The sequence below is a fragment of the Ranitomeya variabilis genome, chromosome 2, assembly GCF_051348905.1.
Source record: "Ranitomeya variabilis isolate aRanVar5 chromosome 2, aRanVar5.hap1, whole genome shotgun sequence".
Taxonomy (NCBI): domain Eukaryota; kingdom Metazoa; phylum Chordata; class Amphibia; order Anura; family Dendrobatidae; genus Ranitomeya; species Ranitomeya variabilis.
The window spans coordinates 383,068,967-383,090,828 of record NC_135233.1 but is presented as its reverse complement, the minus strand read 5'-3'; the positions used below and the strand labels follow the sequence as shown (position 1 = coordinate 383,090,828).

Below are 21,862 nucleotides of genomic sequence, written 5' to 3'. Positions count from 1 at the left end.
AGATTTACTTTTCAAGGGATTATGTCCTGCAAAGATAGTTTCTACATTCTTAATTGTATAAATACACCCCCTTTTGGAAAGTCCACACTCCATTTCCAGGTCTTAAAAGCATGATTTGTCTATCTTAAGCTATCAGCCCAAAAATGCTACTTTGGACAGACTTTGCTGAAACCCTGGTCTTCACACATTAATACTAATGAAGAGATCTGGACTTACAATGGGGCACTCTGGGTTGATGCCGCAGAGTGGCTGCGACCAGAGGATTGAACCTGAGACAACAGTAATGTAACTATCCAGGTGAGAAACTGAAAGGTCAAAACCAAGGTTAGAATTGGGAGACAAAAACATTGTAACTGAGCTGGGCTCAGATACTACGTGGTCAGTCAAACCGAAGTTGGGCTAGCCCGGTTTAGTCAGGAGTGATCACAGAACAAAAGTGGTCAATGTCACTAGTAAGGTCACAATAAGAATCAGACCTTCAGAAGTAGCACCTGTGAACCAGGAGGAATCCAAACAATAACCACAAACTCCCAGCAGTACGCTGTGTATCAATGAGGCGTGATACTGCCCAATCTACAGCAAGGAGCTGTTGATACCTGCTGAGGTATTAGAAGGGACACAGCCATTTTAACTGACTGGGTAGCTCCTCAAGTCCAAGCTACATTCATATACCTGGTTGGACCCTAAAACTGGCCATAACATCTCCTCTATGACTAGCGCCTACCACAGGGTGTATACAGCGTCACTGCGCTGGAGAGACAGATGTCACTGGGGCAAGTCTGAGTAGAAATGTAATAAAGTGTGTTTAGATGTCAGCGCTCAGTCTGAGGTGCAGCATCCCAGGAAAAAGCGAGAAAGTGCCGCCATGCTGTTGGTTTGTGTGCCATCCACTAGACCTGCCAACTCTTACAGGTGTCCGGAAGGTCTAGACTTTTTTTCAAAGGACTTCTTGCATGTTCCAGTAAAGCTGGCCAGTATAATAAGTAAAAAGTAAAATGGGACAAAACTGGGTGTAAAGAAGGAGTCACACAAATACACAGTAACGAAAGTGCCTAATACCGCCTGGAAAATAAACATGGACATTTCATGGCGTCATCCAGTCAGTAATAGGGAATATAGAGTAGCACTATTAAATGTTCATCCGAAGGAATAAAGGAGCTAAAAACCGAAATAAAGGAACATAATCACCTTTAGCAGCCAGACAAGTATAACATAGTATAGTAATGGGACATAGGCCTGACCTCCACCAATTTGGGACTGTCCCACTGGATGTGGGATTGTCGAGAGGTACTGTGTTCTCAGAGTAAAATCAAGACTGAATCACATAAGCTTTTTTTTCAATTTTGTCATGATTTAAGGAGGATGTCCCACACAGGGTGAGTGCTACATGTCTGATCACTATAACAAATGTCTACTGTAGGAATGGCCCTTTAAGGCAATGTTTCCATAAAGCGCAAATTAAAGGGAATCATCTGTCACATGAAAAAATGCTATTACCCTGCAGATATGGGGTTAATCTTCATGTTAATAGCGTTCTCTACCTGCCCGGCGCTGGTTTAGACCCCCGCTGAAGGAAATTAACTTTATTCCTCCTGGCAGGGTTCGGGGTTCACTCAGGGGTGCGGATTCAGTCACCACTCTGTGTATAGAGCGGCGGTGGTAAGCTCAACCCCCGACACTGACTGATAGCAGCTCAGCACTAGAACCTGCTGACAGTCAGTGCTGGGTCCTGGTTACAGCTACTGCTCACCCTGGTGACTGAATGCGGAACACTGCCGGGAGGAATAAAGTTAATTTTCCCCCAGCAGCGGGGGTGTAAGTGCCGCTGCCGGGCAGGTTCAGAACGCTACTAACCTGCAGATTAACCTCATATTTGCAGAATAATAGCTTTTTTCACGGGACAGGTTACCGTTAAGCGTTTTTTTTCCACTGTAACTTTTTTTGTGCAGAATATCTGCGGCACATAATAGTTCAGACAAGGCGGGTGTGATTTCATGAAAACTGCGGTTGTCAGCGGTCCTGGCCGATGTGAATGGGGGGCTCCCAACTCTCCCCCAACAGATGATATCCAATGCCCAATCCATTTGACATCAGGGGAAATGCCAGAGAAGTCAGTTTTCTCCTCTCCCCATTGGAAACACACAAATGTTAAGGATGAGCCAAAAACTTGTGTATGGGGGAGTCGGGAGAGATAGCGGACTGATAAAGGAACGTTCAGCCTGCAGTTATCTCATAGCTTTACTGATGAGAGACTGAAAAAGTCTAGATAGTAAAAAGTAAAAAAAAATAATAATTAAAATCTCCAAAAATATGGTTAACATAAAAATGACTGAAACAGTAGGCGATTGTCTGATGGCGGTAAAGCAGAAGATTGCAATCCATCTATCGCCCTCTGCAGTCTTATAGTTGAGGGTGTCCTCCTCCTCCCTGCTCACCGCGCTGTGCAGAAGGAATAATATAGTGTAATCTTAGGTTAATGTCACCTTTTGTACGCGACCCCTCCTTACAGCCGCCTATAGACACAGGCCTAGTGTGTCAGACCGTGGTCAATGCAGTGTGGTGCTGGACCCCGGACAGTCATTAGCCAGGAACCTACCATGACAGAGGCCACACACTGGTACCACTCTAGTCACATGCTACACAACACCCCCAAAATAGCCAAACACCCGTCTACATTTATTTTGGCTGCCAGGGAAATACAATGGCGAAAACCACAGCAGCATGCTGATCAACAGAAGAGAACGCAGGCTGACACCGTACACATGGTGACCAAAGACGAGAATACACAAGGACACCAACCATATGTGGACCGTTAACGGCGTACGACACCGGACATGTAAGCGGAGAGAATTGGAGGACACAGACCAGAAATGGTTCTATCACAACGAGAGTTTATTATAAGACGGAGGAACATACGATTGCATAGGAAAGCACGATGTGAAATGTGAGCAGCGTGGATCTAGATCTCAATATGCTATCTATAATACATAATAGATAGATAGATGATAGATAATACATAGATAGATAATAGATAGATAATAGATAGAGATAATAAATAGATAATAGATAGATAGATGATAGATAATACATAGAAAGATATATAGATAGATAATAGATAGATGATAGATCATACATAGAAAGATATATAGATAGATAATAGATATATGATAGATAATACATAGATAGATAACAGATAGATAATAGATAGAAATAATAAATATATAATAGATAGATAATAAAATAGAAAGATATATAGATAGATAATACATAGATAACAGATAGATAATAGATATAGTAAATAGATAGACAGATAGATAGATAGATAGATAGATAGATAGATAGATAGATGATAGATAATACATAGATAGATAACAGATAGATAATAGAGATAATAGATAGATGATAGATAGAGATAATAAATAGATAATAGATAGATGATAGATAACACATAGATAACAGATAGATAATAGATGATACATAGAAAGATATATAGATAGATAGATAGATAACAGATAGATAATAGATGGATAAATAGATAATACATACATAGATAACAGATAGATAATAGATGGATAAATAGATAATAGAAATATAGATAGATAATAGAGATAATAAATAAATAATAGATAGATAAATAGATAATAGATAGATGATATATAGAAGATAGATAATACATAAGATATATAGATAGATAATAGATAGATAATACATAGATAGATAACAGATAGATAATAGTTAAATAGATAGATAATAGAAAGATAGATAATAGATAATACATAGATAGATAATAGATACATAGATGATAGATAAATAGATAATAGATAGATAATAGATAAATACATAGATAGATAATAGATACATAGATGATAGATAGATAATAGATAGATAATATAAGCATCATGGACACATGTATGTACAGTATCTCGGATGGATCTCACAGGGAGGACAGGGTTAACACAGGCATTTGCGTTTCCGTGTGGCTGAACATGTATATCATATGTGTGCGCCTATGTGTACATAAGAAGAGAGAAGCAAACAGGATAGGAAAGAGGAATGGAGAGGCGAGATGGCAAAGAAGGAAAGGAGGGGGAGAAGGAAGGAGAAAGTGTGGGAAGATGGGGAGATATGAGGGGGTAGAGAAGAGGAAAAGAGAAAGAGGGAAGATAAAAGATAACAGACGGATAGGGGGAGAGAACTGCTGGAGGGTAAGTGCGAGGGAAGCTGGAGGTGAAGGAAGGGGACAGACGGAAAACAGGGGGTTAAAATGTCATACAAAAGAGCTCAAAATCAACACATCTGGAGTTAATACAGAGACATACTGGGGTGAGAGAGACAGCAGGATGTACGGAGACATACAGGGGCGTCTCACCCTTGTCACCCTGAGAGAGCGCTCATTCTGCATTGTAAGAGACCGCCGTGTGATAAAAACTTCAACCTTATTCTGAAAACCCCTAAATATAGGAATTAAAGCAGCGACAGTTACCTAGCAACCAGCAGCACTGACACAACCAACCACACACAGACACACAATGACACACACACTGCCATGTATGGGCCTGCTGCTTCCTGTAGCGCACACGTACAGCGTGGATGATACCGGGACACACAAGAGACACCGGGGTATAATCAGATACACAGGAGACACACCAGGTATATCCACACTCACAGGAGACACACCGGGTATATCCACACCCACAGGAAACACACCGGGTATAACCACACTCACAGGAGACACACCGGGTATATCCACACTCACAGGAGACACACCGGGTATATCCACACTCACAGGAGACACACCAGATATATCCACACTCACAGGAGACACACCGGGTATAACCACACTCACAGGAGACACACCGGCTATATCCACACTCACAGGAAACACACCGGGTATATCCACACTCACAGGAGACACACCAGGCATATCCACACTCACAGGAAACACACCGGGTATATCCACACTCACAGGAGACACACCGGGTATAACCACACTCACAGGAGACACACCGGCTATATCCACACTCACAGGAAACACACCGGGTATATCCACACTCACAGGAGACACACCAGGCATATCCACACTCACAGGAAACACACCGGGTATATCCACACTCACAGGAAACACATCGGGTATAACCACACTCACAGGAGACACACCGGGTATATCCACACTCACAGGAAACACACCGGGTATATCCACACTCACAGGAAACACAGCGGATACATCCACACTCACAGGAAACACACCAGATATATCTACACTCACAGGAAACACACCGGGTATATCCACACTCACAGGAGACACACCGGGTATATCCACACTCACAGGAGACACACCGGGTATATCCACACTCACAGGAAACACACCGGGTATATCCACACTCACAGGAAACACACCGGATATATCCACACTCACAGGAGACACACCGGATATATCCACACTCACAGGAAACACACCGGGTATATCCACACTCACAGGAGACACACCAGGTATATCCACACTCACAGGAAACACACCGGGTATATCCACACTCACAGGAAACACACCAGGTATATCCACACTCACAGGAGACACACCGGGTATATCCACACTCACAGGAGACACACCGGGTATATCCACACTCACAGGAGACACACCGGGTATATCCACACTCACAGGAGACACACCGGGTATATCCACACTCACAGGAAACACACCGGGTATAACCACACTCACAGGAGACACACCGGGTATATCCACACTCACAGGAGACACACCGGGTATATCCACACTCACAGGAGACACACCAGATATATCCACACTCACAGGAGACACACCGGGTATAACCACACTCACAGGAGACACACCGGCTATATCCACACTCACAGGAAACACACCGGGTATATCCACACTCACAGGAGACACACCAGGCATATCCACACTCACAGGAAACACACCAGGTATATCCACACTCACAGGAAACACATCGGGTATATCCACACTCACAGGAAACACATCGGGTATAACCACACTCACAGGAGACACACCGGGTATATCCACACTCACAGGAAACACACCAGGCATATCCACACTCACAGGAAACACACCGGGTATATCCACACTCACAGGAAACACATCGGGTATAACCACACTCACAGGAGACGCACCGGGTATATCCACACTCACAGGAGACACACCGGGTATATCCACACTCACAGGAGACACACCAGATATATCCACACTCACAGGAGACACACCGGGTATAACCACACTCACAGGAGACACACCGGCTATATCCACACTCACAGGAAACACACCGGGTATATCCACACTCACAGGAGACACACCAGGCATATCCACACTCACAGGAAACACACCAGGTATATCCACACTCACAGGAAACACATCGGGTATATCCACACTCACAGGAAACACATCGGGTATAACCACACTCACAGGAGACACACCGGGTATATCCACACTCACAGGAAACACACCAGGCATATCCACACTCACAGGAAACACACCGGGTATATCCACACTCACAGGAAACACATCGGGTATAACCACACTCACAGGAGACACACCGGGTATATCCACACTCACAGGAAACACACCGGGTATATCCACACTCACAGGAAACACAGCGGATACATCCACACTCACAGGAAACACACCAGATATATCTACACTCACAGGAAACACACCGGGTATATCCACACTCACAGGAGACACACCGGGTATATCCACACTCACAGGAGACACACCGGGTATATCCACACTCACAGGAAACACACCGGGTATATCCACACTCACAGGAAACACACCGGGTATATCCACACTCACAGGAAACACACCGGGTATATCCACACTCACAGGAGACACACCGGGTATATCCACACTCACAGGAGACACACCGGGTATATCCACACTCACAGGAGACACACCGGGTATATCCACACTCACAGGAGACACACCGGGTATATCCACACTCACAGGAGACACACCGGGTATATCCACACTCACAGGAGACACACCGGGTATATCCACACTCACAGGAGACACACCGGGTATATCCACACTCACAGGAGACACACCGGGTATATCCACACTCACAGGAGACACACCGGGTATATCCACACTCACAGGAGACACACCGAGTATATCCACACTCACAGGAAACACAGCGGATACATCCACACTCACAGGAAACACACCAGATATATCTACACTCACAGGAAACACAGCGGATATATCCACACTCACAGGAAACACACCGGGTATATCCACACACAGGAGACACACCAGGTATATCCACACTCACAGGAGACACACCGGATATAATCAGATATACAGTAGACACACCGGGTATATCCACACACACAGGAGACACACCAGGTATATCCACACACACAGGAGACACACCAGGTATATCCACAAATACAGGAGACACACCGGATATAATCAGATATACAGGAGACACACCAGGTATATCCACAAATACAGGAGACACACCAGGTATATCCACACTCACAGGAGACACACCGGATATAATCAGATATACAGGAGACACACCGGGTATATCCACACACACAGGAGACACACCAGGTATATCCACAAATACAGGAGACACACCGGATATAATCAGATACACAGGAGACACACCAGGTATATCCACAAATACAGGAGACACACCAGGTATATCCACACTCACAGGAGACACACCGGATATAATCAGATATACAGGAGACACACCGGGTATATCCACACACACAGGAGACACACCGGGTATAATCAGATACACAGGAGACACACCGGGTATAATCAGATACACATGGGAAAAACACCGGGTATATCCAAACACACAGGAGACACACCGGATATAATCAGATATACAGGAGACACACCGGGTATATCCACACACACAGGAGACACACCGGGTATAATCAGATACACAGGAGACACACCGGGTATATCCACACACACAGGAGACACATCAGGTATATCCACACTCACAGGAAACACACCGGGTATATCCACACACACAGGTGACACACCAGGTATATCCACATACACAGGAGACACTTTGGGTATATCCACACACACAGGAGACACGCCAGGTATATCCACACTCACAGGAAACACACTGGGTATATCCACACACACAGGAGACACACCAGGTATATCCACACTCACAGGAGACACACCGGATATAATCAGATATACAGGAGACACACCGGGTATATCCACACACAGAGGAGACACACCGGGTATAATCAGATACACAGGAGACACACCGGGTATATCCACACACACAGGAGACACATCAGGTATATCCACACTCACAGGAAACACACCGGGTATATCCACACACACAGGTGACACACCAGGTATATCCACATACACAGGAGACACTTTGGGTATATCCACACACACAGGAGACACGCCAGGTATATCCACACTCACAGGAAACACACTGGGTATATCCACACACACAGGAGACACACCAGGTATATCCACACTCACAGGAGACACACCGGATATAATCAGATATACAGGAGACACACCGGGTATATCCACACACACAGGAGACACACCGGGTATAATCAGATACACAGGAGACACACCGGGTATATCCACACACACAGGAGACACACCAGACATATCCACACACACAGGAGACACACCAGGTATATCCACACTCACAGGAGACACACCGGATATAATCAGATATACAGGAGACACACCGGGTATATCCACACACACAGGAGACACACCGGGTATAATCAGATACACAGGAGACACACCGGTGTAACAGGCCAAAGTAACCCCGTCCCAGATTAACCCCGGGTATAATTTGGCCTAGGCCAGAGTATACCCCGGGGTATAAACTGGCCTAGGCCAAACTATACCCAGGCATAAAATGGCCTAGGCCAAACTATACCCCGGGGTGTAAAATAGCCTAGGCCAAACTATACCCCTCCAGGCCACATTATACCCCCCAGGGTTAAAGTGGCCTAGGCTACATTTAACCCTGGGTATATTTTGGCCTAGGCCAAACTATACCTAAGGATGTAAAACAGCCTAGGCCAAACTATAACAGGCCACACTATACCCTCAGGCCAGACTATAGCCTTTTACTGGTTGCTATGGGATTTTACATGGCCACTTTATCCTAGCAACGCCCTGGATACGGTTGGAAAAGGGGTTTATCTACCTTGGGGGCACCCTCACAGCACTGCGGGGAAGCCGGGGAACCCTTTTACTGGTTGCTATGGGATTTTACATGACCAATTTATCCTAGCAACGCCTTGTATACGCTTGGAAAAGGGGTTAATCTACCTTGGGGGCACCCTCACAGCACTGCGGGGTGGGTGGGGATCCCTTTTACTGGTTGCTATGGGATTTTACATGGCCACTTTATCCTAGCAACGCCCTGGATACGGTTGGAAAAGGGGTTTATCTACCTTGGGGGCACCCTCACAGCACTGCGGGGAAGCCGGGGAACCCTTTTACTGGTTGCTATGGGATTTTACATGACCAATTTATCCTAGCAACGCCTTGTATACGCTTGGAAAAGGGGTTAATCTACCTTGGGGGCACCCTCACAGCACTGCGGGGTGGGTGGGGATCCCTTTTACTGGTTGCTATGGGATTTTACATGGCCACTTTATCCTAGCAACGCCCTGGATACGGTTGGAAAAGGGGTTTATCTACCTTGGGGGCACCCTCACAGCACTGCGGGGAAGCCGGGGAACCCTTTTACTGGTTGCTATGGGATTTTACATGACCAATTTATCCTAGCAACGCCTTGTATACGCTTGGAAAAGGGGTTAATCTACCTTGGGGGCACCCTCACAGCACTGCGGGGTGGGTGGGGATCCCTTTTACTGGTTGCTATGGGATTTTACATGGCCACTTTATCCTAGCAACGCCCTGGATACGGTTGGAAAAGGGGTTTATCTACCTTGGGGGCACCCTCACAGCACTGCGGGGAAGCCGGGGAACCCTTTTACTGGTTGCTATGGGATTTTACATGGCCACTTTATCCTAGCAACGCCTTGGATACGCTTGGAAAAGGGGCTTATCTACCTTGGGGGCACTGTCGCAGCATTGCATGGAGGCTGGGGAACTCTTTTCCTGGTTGCTAAGCGATTTCAAATGATCAATCTAAGGTACTTACACCATGTAAAACCCTATAGCAAGCAGGGTGCCCCCAAGGTAGATAAACCCCTTTTCCAAGCATATACAAGGCATTGCTAGGATAAAGTGGTCATGTAAAATCCCATAGCAACCAGTAAAAGGGTTCCTCGGTGTAACAGGCCAAAGTAACCCTGTCCCAGATTAACCCCGGGTATAATTTGGTCTATGCCAGAGTATACCCGGGCATAAACTGGCCTAGGCCAAACTATACCCCGGGGTGTAAAATAGCCTAGGCCAAACTATACCCCTCCAGGCCAGATTATGTAACTAATCTGGGGTTAAAGTTGCCTAGCCCAATTTATACCTCTCAGCTCATATTATACCCCAATGAAATCATTTGCATTGAGTGATATACACAAGAATTACTTAATGCTTCAACATTTTATTGAGAAACCAAACTGACAATTCTTAAAGAGTACCTCCCACTATACAAAACTTTTGCCCATGGCAAAAGTAGTTGTAAAGGGGGGTATTTGTAATGCATATGCATTACAAATACCCCCCCATTTTATAGTTACCTTAGGGGGGCTGCCCGATTACCCCCCCTCGCTAACCGCCGCTGCCCGTCTCCTGGTAGACGGGGTCCCCCTCCTGCCGCTAGGTGGCGCTGCCTCTCCATGCGCCGACGTCACAGCCAGGCGCCATAGAGGAGAGCGGCACCTGGCTAGTGCCGTTGGAGCTTGTAGAAGCAGAGCCAGCACCACCTAGCGGTGGGAGGGGGGGCAATAATTTCTCATTAGCTATAAGTCACTTATCATGCAATGCAATTATCTGGGGCAACAAATCGCCCAACAGTCATTCTGTGTATTATGACATTTAGTCTAGCATGTCCTTGCTACCAAATTAACGTTTAAAGCTAAACACTGATAACAACATTGAAATGATCGTGCTTATTTTCAAGATACAGTGCATGTTCAGTTGTTGACTGCAGATTGAAGCTTGCAGGATATGTCAACCAATCCATGGAGTCACCGACGTTTGTGTAGATTATTATGTCGCAACTCAACAGATTCGCCGTGGTCATGATCTCTGCATCAGTTGCCCAGACTCCATCACGAGAGATTCCAGAGATGTTCACATATTCATTCACATTTTGGTTCAAGTAGTCCTGTAGTTTTTTTGTCAAGTCAGTTTTCATATGGTGGATGACTTTATCTCTGAGAAGGGAATGGTTGTCCTCTGTTCCTGTCAAGATGTAGCTGATGGCCCGGAAGAAGCAGTTTCCATCACCTTTGGTTTTATATGTACGCCGTGGTTGTTCAAGGTCTCGTCTGCATCCACAGTATACAACCTTACTAAACGTAAGGCCAAGAGTGGTGCTAAGATACTTCCTTCTTGAACTTGGTAGTAGGTTGAAAGCCTTAGTTTGCTTATTTTTCTGTGTGGCAGAGTCACTGGAATAATCATCATCGGATGGTGGAGAAGCCTCTTTATCCTGGTAAATCTTTAGGTTGCTGGTGTGGTATGTGTTGCTTAATATCTTGCCAGTTTTGTTGTTCTTAAGTTTTACTCGTCCCTTGGTCAAGGATTCCACAACTAAATAAGGTCCAATCCAGCGTGGTTCCATCTTTGAACCTATGCGTTGAATACGGCGCTGATTCTTGATATAAACTATGGTACCAGCAGTGATTTCTTTGTTGCTTTTGTGTCGGCGATCAAAGGCACACTTCTGGTGTTCTTGAGCAGAGTGGATGTTGGTACTGACGTCTGAGTGCAGCTTTTTAAGAATGCTTGACAGTGTATTTAGCACATCAGGGGTGGCATGATCTGAAATGGGCATGGGATCCACCGTATCATCTTTTGAGGGATTAAGGTCCATGGGAAGCTTGGCCTTCCGTCCATACATGACCTCAAATGGAGTAACCTTGGTTGAAGCATGCACAGATGTGTGATAGGCAAACAGAACACCAGGGATGAATTGATCCCAGTTGTTTCCTTGGTCATTGACAAGCTTACTAAGAGCTTCTTTAAGTGTCCGATTATCACGTTCCCGCTGGCCATTTGTTTGTGGGTGGTATGCAGATGAAATACGGTGATCTGTTTGAAAATGTTCCATCAGGTTGTCAATGATCGAGTTTACAAACTCTCGTCCCTGGTCGCTAATCAGAGTCTCCATACAGCCAAGGCGACAGATAACGGAGTACAAAAAATTTGCCACTGACTTGGCACTCTTATCTGGGACAGCTGTTGCTTCAGTCCATTTGGAGAAATGATCAGTGGCAGCAACTATATATTTGTTGCCATTTGATGTTTCCTGAAGAGGGCCAATCATATCAATCCCAACTAAGCTCCATACTTTTCCAGGCACTGATATACTGTTGAGTGGTGGAGCTTCCTTTGTGATTTTGGGATTTATAACAAAACATTTTTGACAGGCTTTCACATACTGGTGAACGTCATTTTTCATTCCCTTCCAGTAAAACCGGTCAGAGATTTTGGCTAAAGTTTTATCTCTGCCAAAATGGCCCCCAGATATTGGGTTGTCATGACAGGCCTTCAGGATATTTGGCAGTCGACTTTTAGTAAGAACCTCCTTTTCCCTATGATAAACAATTCCTCCTTGGGCTCGATATGGCTTTGCTGTTTGTCTAAACTGGGACTTGGCATTTGCACGTTTCTCAGGAGGTAGATCGTAGGTATACTGAGGGTACCTTTGTTCTGTTGCAGTGTAGAATCTCAAAAGCTGGTCATACAATTGATCTTCCATGGTTGTCAAAATTGGAAAAGATTTGGTGTCATAGAGAGCAGAGAGGTGTCATAGAGAACATACAAAACAAGTTATCATTAACTATGCACTGACAGGACAGCGCCATCTACTGTCAGTTCAGATCTGCACACTTTTCAACAAATAAGCAATAGGGTGAGAAAAACAGTGAAGTGATAACATTATGGCCTAGAGAAATACTATAAAAACTATTTTATACCCCCTGGTATAAAGTTTATCCCCCGGGGGTATACTATGGCCTAAGTCAGCTTTTGAATTTTTGTGCTGTTTCCTTCCTCAGTAAAAGGGTTCCCCGGCTTCCCCGCAGTGCTGCGAGGGTGCCCCCATGGTAGATAAACCCATTTTTTAAGCGTATCCAAGGCGTTGCTAGGATAGAATGGCCATGTAAAATCCCATAGCAACCAGTAAAAGGGTTCCCCACCCACCCCGCAGTGCTGTGAGGGTGCCCCCAAGGTAGATTAACCCCTTTTCCAAGCGTATACAAGGCGTTGCTAGGATAAATTGGTCATGTAAAATCCCATAGCAACCAGTAAAAGGGTTCCCCGGCTTCCCCACAGTGCTGCAAGGGTGCCCCCAAGGTAGATAAACCCCTTTTCCAAGCGTATACAAGCCGTTGCTAGGATAAAGTGGTCATGTAAAATCCCATAGCAACCACCTAAGGGGTTAACCACCTATCCTTAAGTGCTGCGAGAGTGCCCCCAAGGTAGATAAACCCCTTTTTCAAGCGTATTCAAGGCGTTGCTAGGATAGAGTGATCATGTAAAATCCCATAGCAACCAGTAAAAGGTTTCCCCACCCACCCGCAGTGCTGCAATGGTGCCCCCAAGATAGATAAACCCCTTTTCCAAGCGTATCCAAGGTGTTGCTAGGATAGAGTGATCATGCTATATCCCATAGCAACCAGTAAAGGGGTTCCCCACCCACCCCTCAGTGCTCGTCAGTGCCCCCTAGGTATACAAAGCCCTTTTCCAAGCATATCCAAGGCGCCAAGACAACGAGCTGGCACGAGCAGGGCTGAAGATTTCATGTCACATGTGACTATAGGGAGGGGGTGGGGCTTAGAAAGGGAGATCCCTGGCGTCACCAGAGGTGGAGGAGCTTGAAAAGGAGCAGTGCCCGATGGGAGGGGGAGCTGTGACCTAGAAGAATGAGCAGCTTTCCCTCAGCTTACCCTGGGGGGTATAATCTGGCCTGGAGGGGTATACTTTGGCCTAGGCTATTTTATACCCCGGGGTATAGTTTGGCCTAGGCCAAAGTATACCCGGGGTATAATCTAGCCTAGGCCACTTTAACCCCGGGTATAGTCTGGCCTGGGGGTATAATCTGGCCTGTTACACCGGGTATATCCACACACACAGGAGACACATCAGGTATATCCACATACACAGGAGACACACCGGGTATATCCACACACACAGGAGACACACCGGGTATATCCACATACACAGGAGACACACCGGGTATATCTACACACACAGGAGACACACCAGATATATCTACACACACAGGAGACACATCAGGTATATCCACATACACAGGAGACACACCGGGTATATCCACACACACACAGGAGACACACCGGGTATATCCATACACACAGGAGACACACCGGGTATATCCATACACACAGGAGACACACCGGGTATATCCACACTCACAGGAGACACATCAGGTATATCCACACACACAGGAGTCACGGCGGATATATCCCCACACACAGGAGTCATGCTGGGTATATCCACACACACAGGAGACACACTGGACATATCCCTGCACCAGAAAAGACAGATGGCGTATATCTCACACAAACAGGAAAACATTGGTTACTTTAGACAATCCCTTTAAAAGGTAATGGAGATCAGCTGAAAGGCAACACAAGTGTATACAGAAAAAGGGATTTGAAGATTTCCAATTCACATTTCTCATTAAAAATATGCAACAATTTACAGGACAATACTGTGGGATGGGCTTTGAAAACCCCAAGCCAAATTTGTTGGGGAAATCAGAATTCTTGACAGTGGATTTCAGAAATTAAAGTAGTATTCAGTGGAAGAAGTTTGGGTTTGGTGTTAACTTCTAGATTTTTAGGTGTTTTTACCGCTGGGACTCCACTAACTAGAATTAAAATAATACAAATATTTTATCACTAAAAATAAGGAAAAAGAAAATTAAAAGCTAACTATCAAAATTCTGATTTGTTTTTGTTTCCCCAGACCACACCTATTGACCTTAGCTAATTAGGCCTGAGCATAGAGGAGGCCTCAGTGACGCATACAGCATCACTGTCACGGCCAGGGACCAGCACCGAGGATCGGGGCATAATACTACTACTGGCTGGCTTGTAATGAGATACTGATAATAACATTACATTAGGGAATTACCAGTTATGCAATCCCTAGTATAATCATGCATGGGAAAATCCAAAAGCAAAGGGATGATGCAGATCTATGTGAATGAAGCCTATTCAGTGTATGATGAAAATATCTCATCATGGCTCAGGGTCCGCACTAATTACTGTATGACAAAGAAAATGAACGTGATTTTTGCCGCTGGAAATTGTGTACACGGATGACGTTTACGCACCAATGATTACATTTCTCTTGCTGTCCTCTATGTATATAACCAAAACAAACACATTCTCCCTTCACCCAAAAAATAAAATATCTGTTCTCCAGGTCTCATTATCGATGAATCCTGAGTGAAATGTTATAAGTGTATATAACAAATCTAACTTCACCCAGAACCGCCCTGGTTTTGGTGGCCACGACTTTTACGTGCATTATTTAGTGGAAACATGTTCTTTGTACTTTTCATTATTCTGTAAACGTGCTACCACCAGCTCTGCTGCACCTGCTGAACCTCTTCAATTCACCTAATGAACGGTTCCCAAAACTATTTATGTTCCTCCATCCCAACCCCTGTACATACGTTGCATGAGGAAGAACGCTAAATGGGTCGCTGTATATATTAAAGCGATCCCTTTATTTAGGGAATCAGGGTTGGTCCTTGGGAGATGGCCACTTCAATATGAGAATCAATGACGGAACCAGAAAGGTGGTCTTGTCATCGTGGGAATCAATGGTAATCACAGGAAGGTGGCCGAACCTTCATGTATTGAATCATTGATCGTACCCTTCATTATTGGAACTAGTGATGGTCCTGGCAAGGTAGATCCTTTTTTTGTTTTTGTTTTGTAAGAATCAATGAAAGTCCCAGCAAGGTGGACGTTCTTTCAAGGAAACAATAATGGTCCCAGCAAGATGGACCTTCCTTCAAGGAACCTAAATGCTCCTAGCAAGGTGGACCTTCTTACAAGGAACCGATAATGCTCCTAGCAAGGTGGACCTTCTTTCAGGGTACCAATAATGGTCCCAGAAAGGCGGACCTTCTTTCGTGGAACCAATAATGGTTTCAGCAAGGTGGACCTTCTTACAAGGAGCAAATATTGCTCCCAGCAAGGTGGACCTTTTTTCAGGGAACCAATAATGGTCCCATGGAGGTGGATCTTTTTTTCAGGGAACCAATGATGATCCAGGCAAGGGGATACCTTTATAGTAGAAATCAACAGAGGTCCCAATAAGGTGGCTCCTTCCTTCTAGGAATCATTGATGGTCCTGGCTCACTGGCCCTTCATTCTGAGTTTTAGTACTAACCGCAGCAGGTAGCCCCTTATGTATTTGAACCAGTACTGTCCCCAGTCAATAGAGACCGCTATTCTGGGAATCAGCAACGTCCTGGCCTGGTGGCACTTTCTATTAGAAATCATTCATTTTATTTTTTGAGACGTCTCCATGACACAGTGAGAAGATGGATATTACCTTCAATATTCACAGTGTAAAAAAAGCCACTAGAACGTCACCAGACACAGTCCTTTGCTGTTACTTGCTCCAGGTGTCATCACCAATTACATTTTACGGCCAGTCTGAAAAAAATGAGAGCTGCAAAAACTGCCAAGTCCATAAGAATCCCTTATATTGCCAAGGTACATGGAGACCTGTCATCGAGGAGAACCAGGAGTCGTCTACTACAACTCAAATCGTCAAATATAATAGGATAAAAATGAGTGGAGCGAGCTTGTGGAGGAGACCAAATAGCTTAATGTCTAAAAGAACTACCCACTACTTACAGAAGGAGTTAACCCCAGAACAGAAGTCAAAGGCAATTCAAGATGTCAGAACAATGGCGAAACTAAAAAAGGCCAGGATTATACCTGAAGACTGGAGGACATGATCTGGTGATATCAGGAACAGAAGAAACAGCTAGGATTCTGTTCACACTGCAGTGTACGTCTGCCGTATATACCAGGGAATGCTAATGATGGGCATGAAGAACGTTCCCATAGACCCCTATGTGGCCAATGGATGACATATGACTTCCCTTTTAGCCTCTGTCCATGTAACTTTTTGCAGTTGAGGACACATTGTCTGCTGCACTTTTCTATATCAGTCACCATAAACTGAGCGGTATACTTTACCCATAAGGCTGTCTAAAATGACCTATTGTATGAAACATGCTTTTGTATAAATTTATTTTTCACATTTTTTGTCACTGTTGTGTTGTTTCTTATATCACAATCTTTACTAAAAAAAAAAAAAAGTTATTAATATTGCAATTTTCACACCGGGCTTTTTTTTTTTTTTATATACTTTTCCTGTTGTTTTAACATCTACATTAAAAGCAATGAACAGACTCTGACCCTATCCAATGTGTTGAAGCATCTAATGAGATTGGGCAAAAGTCACTGAGAAGGGAGAGGGAGGAGGTGAGCTGTGACATCACTTATTGTGAATGATGGATCCTGTGTTATCTTCTGTATATAGAGATGTATATCAGTCATTGTACAGGAGGAGGAGGTGAGCGGTGACATCACCTATTACGAATGGTGGATCCTGTGTTATCTACTGTATATAGAGGTATTATCAGTCATTGTACAGGAGGAGGAGGTGAGCTGTGACATCACTTATTGTGAATGGTGGATCCTGTGTTATCTACTGTATATAGAGATGTTATCAGTCATTGTACAGGAGGAGGAGGTGAGCTGTGACATCACTTATTGTGAATGGTGGATACTGTGTTATCTACTGTATATAGAGGTGTTATCAGACATTGTACAGGAGGAGGAGGTGAGCTGTGACATCACCTATTGTGAATGGTGGATACTGTGTTATCTACTGTATATAGAGGTGTTATCAGACATTGTACAGGAGGAGGAGGTGAGCTGTGCCATCACTTATTGTGAATGGTGGATTCTGTGTTATCTACTGTATATAGAGGTGTTATCAGTCATAGTACAGGAGGAGGAGGTGAGCTGTGACATCGCCTATTGTGAATGGTGGATCCTATGTTATCTACTGTATATAGAGGTGTTATCAGTCATTGTACAGGAGGAGGAGGAGGTGAGCTGTGACATCATCTATTGTGAATGGTGGAACCTGTGTTATCGACTGTATATAGGTGTTATCAGTCATTGTACAGGAGGAGGAGGTGAGCTGTGACATCACCTATTGTGAGTGGTGGATCCTATGTTATCTACTGTATATAGAGGTGTTATCAGTCATTGTACAGGAGGAGGAGGAGGTGAGCTGTGACATCACCTATTGTGAACGTCGGATCCTATGTTATCTACTGTATATAGAGGTGTTATCAGTCATTGTACAGGAGGAGGAGGTGAGCTGTGACCACCTATTTTGAATGGTGGAACCTGTGTTATCGACTGTATATAGAGGTGTTATCAGTCATTGTACAGGAGGAGGTGAGCTGTGACATCAGCTATTGTGAATGGTGGATCCTATGTTATCTACTGTATATAGAGGTGTTATCAGTCATTGTACAGGAGGAGGTGAGCGGTGACATCACTTATTGTGAATGGTGGATTCTGTGTTATCAACTGTATATAGAATTATCAGTCATTGAAACCCTGGCTTTGATGATAATGAGCATGCTGAAAACTCTTCCTGAAAGGACAGACAGTTGAAGTCTAAAATAGTCCAAGTGACATACCACTATTGAGTGAAATTAGCAGGATTACAAATTTTACTTTCTAAATAAAGATTGGGATATGAAAAAAAGACATTGAAAACAACGTTTAAAAATACATTTAACATGAAAACCTGATTTAAAGAATAGTTCATTTTCAGACTATACATTCCCCTTAAGTGTGGTGTGAACAGACACTAACTTCTTTTTCTCCTTTGGGTTTAAAGGGATTTTGCCAATCAATGGCATATCCTAAAGGACCATATCCGAATCCCTCACCATGCGATCGGCAGCGTACAGAAAACGTCGCATGAGGGCTGATCACAGTTCCTTCCATCAAACTCTATAGGAGTTATTCAAACTTGCAATGGAGAATTTCCGGACAGATTTTTGTGTATGCAGCAGAAAAACTCATAACTGACTTCAGGAGGAAATGTTGAGGATTAGCCCCATTACATGACAATGGGTGTAATATTCCCGTGGGACTTCTGCACACACAGCAGCGTATGTGCAGTACAGGGCCAGGGATCAGCCTCAGGTTTCTGGCACAGGAAGGCTCATTAGACAACAGATGGAAATTATTGGCAATTATCAAGACACCCTCAGTAAAGGAGTGGTTCTGCAGGTGGGGACCACAGACCACATCTCAGTACCAATGCTTTCTGGCTGATGTTTTGGTCACTTTTGAACATTGGTTGTACTTTCACACTCGTGGTAGCATAAGACGGACTCTACAACCCACACAAGTGGCTCAGGTAGTGCTGCTCATCCAGGATGGCACATCAATGCGAGCTGTTGCAAGAAGGTTTGCTGTGTCTGCCAGCGTAGTGTCCAGAGGCTGGAGGCGCTACCAGGAGACAGGCCAGTAAACCAGGAGACGTGGAGGGGGCCGTAGGAGGGCAACAACCCAGCAGCAGGACCGCTACCTCAGCCTTTGTGCAAGGAGGAACAGGAAGAGCACTGCCAGAGCCCTGCAAAATGACCTCCAGCAGGCCACAAATGTGCATGTGTCTGCACAAACGGTCACAAACCAACTCCATGAGGATGGTCTGAGTGCCCGATGTCCACAGATAAGGGTTGTGCTCAAAGCCCAACACCGTGCAGGACGCTTGGCATTTGCCACAGAACACCAGGATTGGCAAATTCACCACTGGCACCATGTACTCTTCACAGATGAAAGTCTGGAGACGCCATGGAGAGCGATCTGCTGCCTGCAACATCCTTCAGCATGACCGGTTTGGCAGTGGGTCAGTAATGGTGTGGGGTGGCATTTCTTTAGAGGGCTGCACACTCTCTCATGTACTAGTCAGATGTAGCCTGACTGCCATTAGGTACCGAGATGAGATCCTCAGACCCCTTGCGAGATCATATGCTGGTGCGGTTGGTCCTGGGTTCCTCCTAATGCAGGACAATGCCAGACCTCATGTGGCTGGAGTGTGTCAGCAGTTCCTGCAAGATGAAGGCATTGAAGCTATGGACTGGCCCGCCCGTTCCCCAGACCTGAATCCGATTGAACACATCTGGGACATCATGTCTCGCACCATCCACCAACGTCACGTTGCACCAGACTGTCCAGGAGTTGGCAGATGCTTTAGTCCAGGTCTGCAAGGAGATCCCTCAGGAGACCATCCGCCGCCCCATCAGGAGCATGCCCAGGCATTGTAGGGAGATCATACAGGCACGTGGAGGCCACACACACTACTGAGCATCATTTCCTTGTCTTGAGGCATTTCCACTGAAGTTTGATCGGCCTGTAATTTGCTTTTCCACTTTGATTTTGAGTATCATTCAAAATCCAGACCTCCATGAGATATTCATTTTGATTTACATTGATAATTGTTATGTTTTATTGTTCTGAACACATTCCACTATGCAATGTATAAAAAATTGCAACTGGAATATTTCATTCAGAGATATCTAGGATGTGGGATTTTAGTGTTCCCTTTATTTTTTTTGAGCAGTGTATTTGTTTGCCAACAAGATTAAGTGATTGTGCCTGAAACAGTGGAGAGTCTGCAGCGGACCAGGGCTGTTGTGGTTTTCAGCCAAATTGTGACCACCACATGTGAATGCAGCCTTAGTCAAAATACATAAAGATTTTTTCAGGAGTCTTCGGAAGCAGACCCGCCCGAAAAAATCCTTTCATGTGCGTATAGCCTAGTGATTCTAATTTTGCTTATCTTTTAGTATTTTTTAATGAAAGCAAATAAAAAACTTTTTATTTAGATTTAACCCCTTCTCACCTTGCAATATACAATTAGGTAAGTAAGATGGCTCGCACACACGAGCGTACAACACGGCCGTGTGTTATCTGATGTTTTATTGGATAGTACTGGGCCCAATTTTACACTATGGGGCAGTGCAGATCTGCATTTTTTTTTCCTCATGCCGATTCAGTGCATCCGTGTCACGAGGGCGTCACGTCCCCCTGAAAGACCTGGTGTTAGACGGTCACATCACGTAATGAATCGCAGGTCTTCTTTAGAGATGGTGTGATTTGTGTCCCATATTAAATGGATTTAGCTTCTGGTGCTGAAAAGGTTAACGACCCATTGCATACTGGTCGGAAACCTACAGGTCCGTTTCAACTGCTTCTGATTTGGTCATTACCTCTTCCTATATAAACTGGTCAGACCTTCTTGTCCTTGCTCGTGAAAGATTTGTCTTTCTGTGCTGTGTGCTAAAGTGAAGCGGTTGGAGTAGAGTTGTAGTAGTCTGTGGTTTGCTGTAGTATGTGTGTGTTTATCTCCTGGTCCCTGTTTCCATTTAGTTTATTCCTCCCTGTCCCTATCCTCCTTCCTATTGTTGGTTGGTGGTTTTGTATGATAGAGGTTTTCAGTTATCTATGTTTTGTATTTTTGCCTTGTTTACATTACAATTTTGTCCCATACCTCATGGGGTGTGGGAGGGGACAGATCAAGTTTTAACAGAAGCATAGTAAGGTCGGAGACTCAGGCCTCTCTACCTTCAAGAGTACC

General features: G+C 44.8%; 1 protein-coding gene across 30 annotated transcripts in view; it reads right to left on the bottom strand.

Annotated features, from left to right (window-relative positions):
• SYNGAP1 (synaptic Ras GTPase activating protein 1) overlaps window positions 1-21,862 on the bottom strand; it is a 291,027-nt gene that overhangs the window by 218,650 nt on the left and 50,515 nt on the right. The window contains exon 1 of one of the 30 annotated variants that reach the window (XM_077286267.1): window positions 4,370-4,443. The exons of 28 other annotated variants lie outside the window; for them this stretch is intronic. The gene's annotated coding sequence lies outside the window, so the exon portion shown is untranslated. Of the gene's footprint in view, window positions 1-4,319; window positions 4,341-4,369; window positions 4,444-21,862 lie in introns of those variants that run through there. One more of the 30 variants, XM_077286270.1, reaches the window with a different exon arrangement.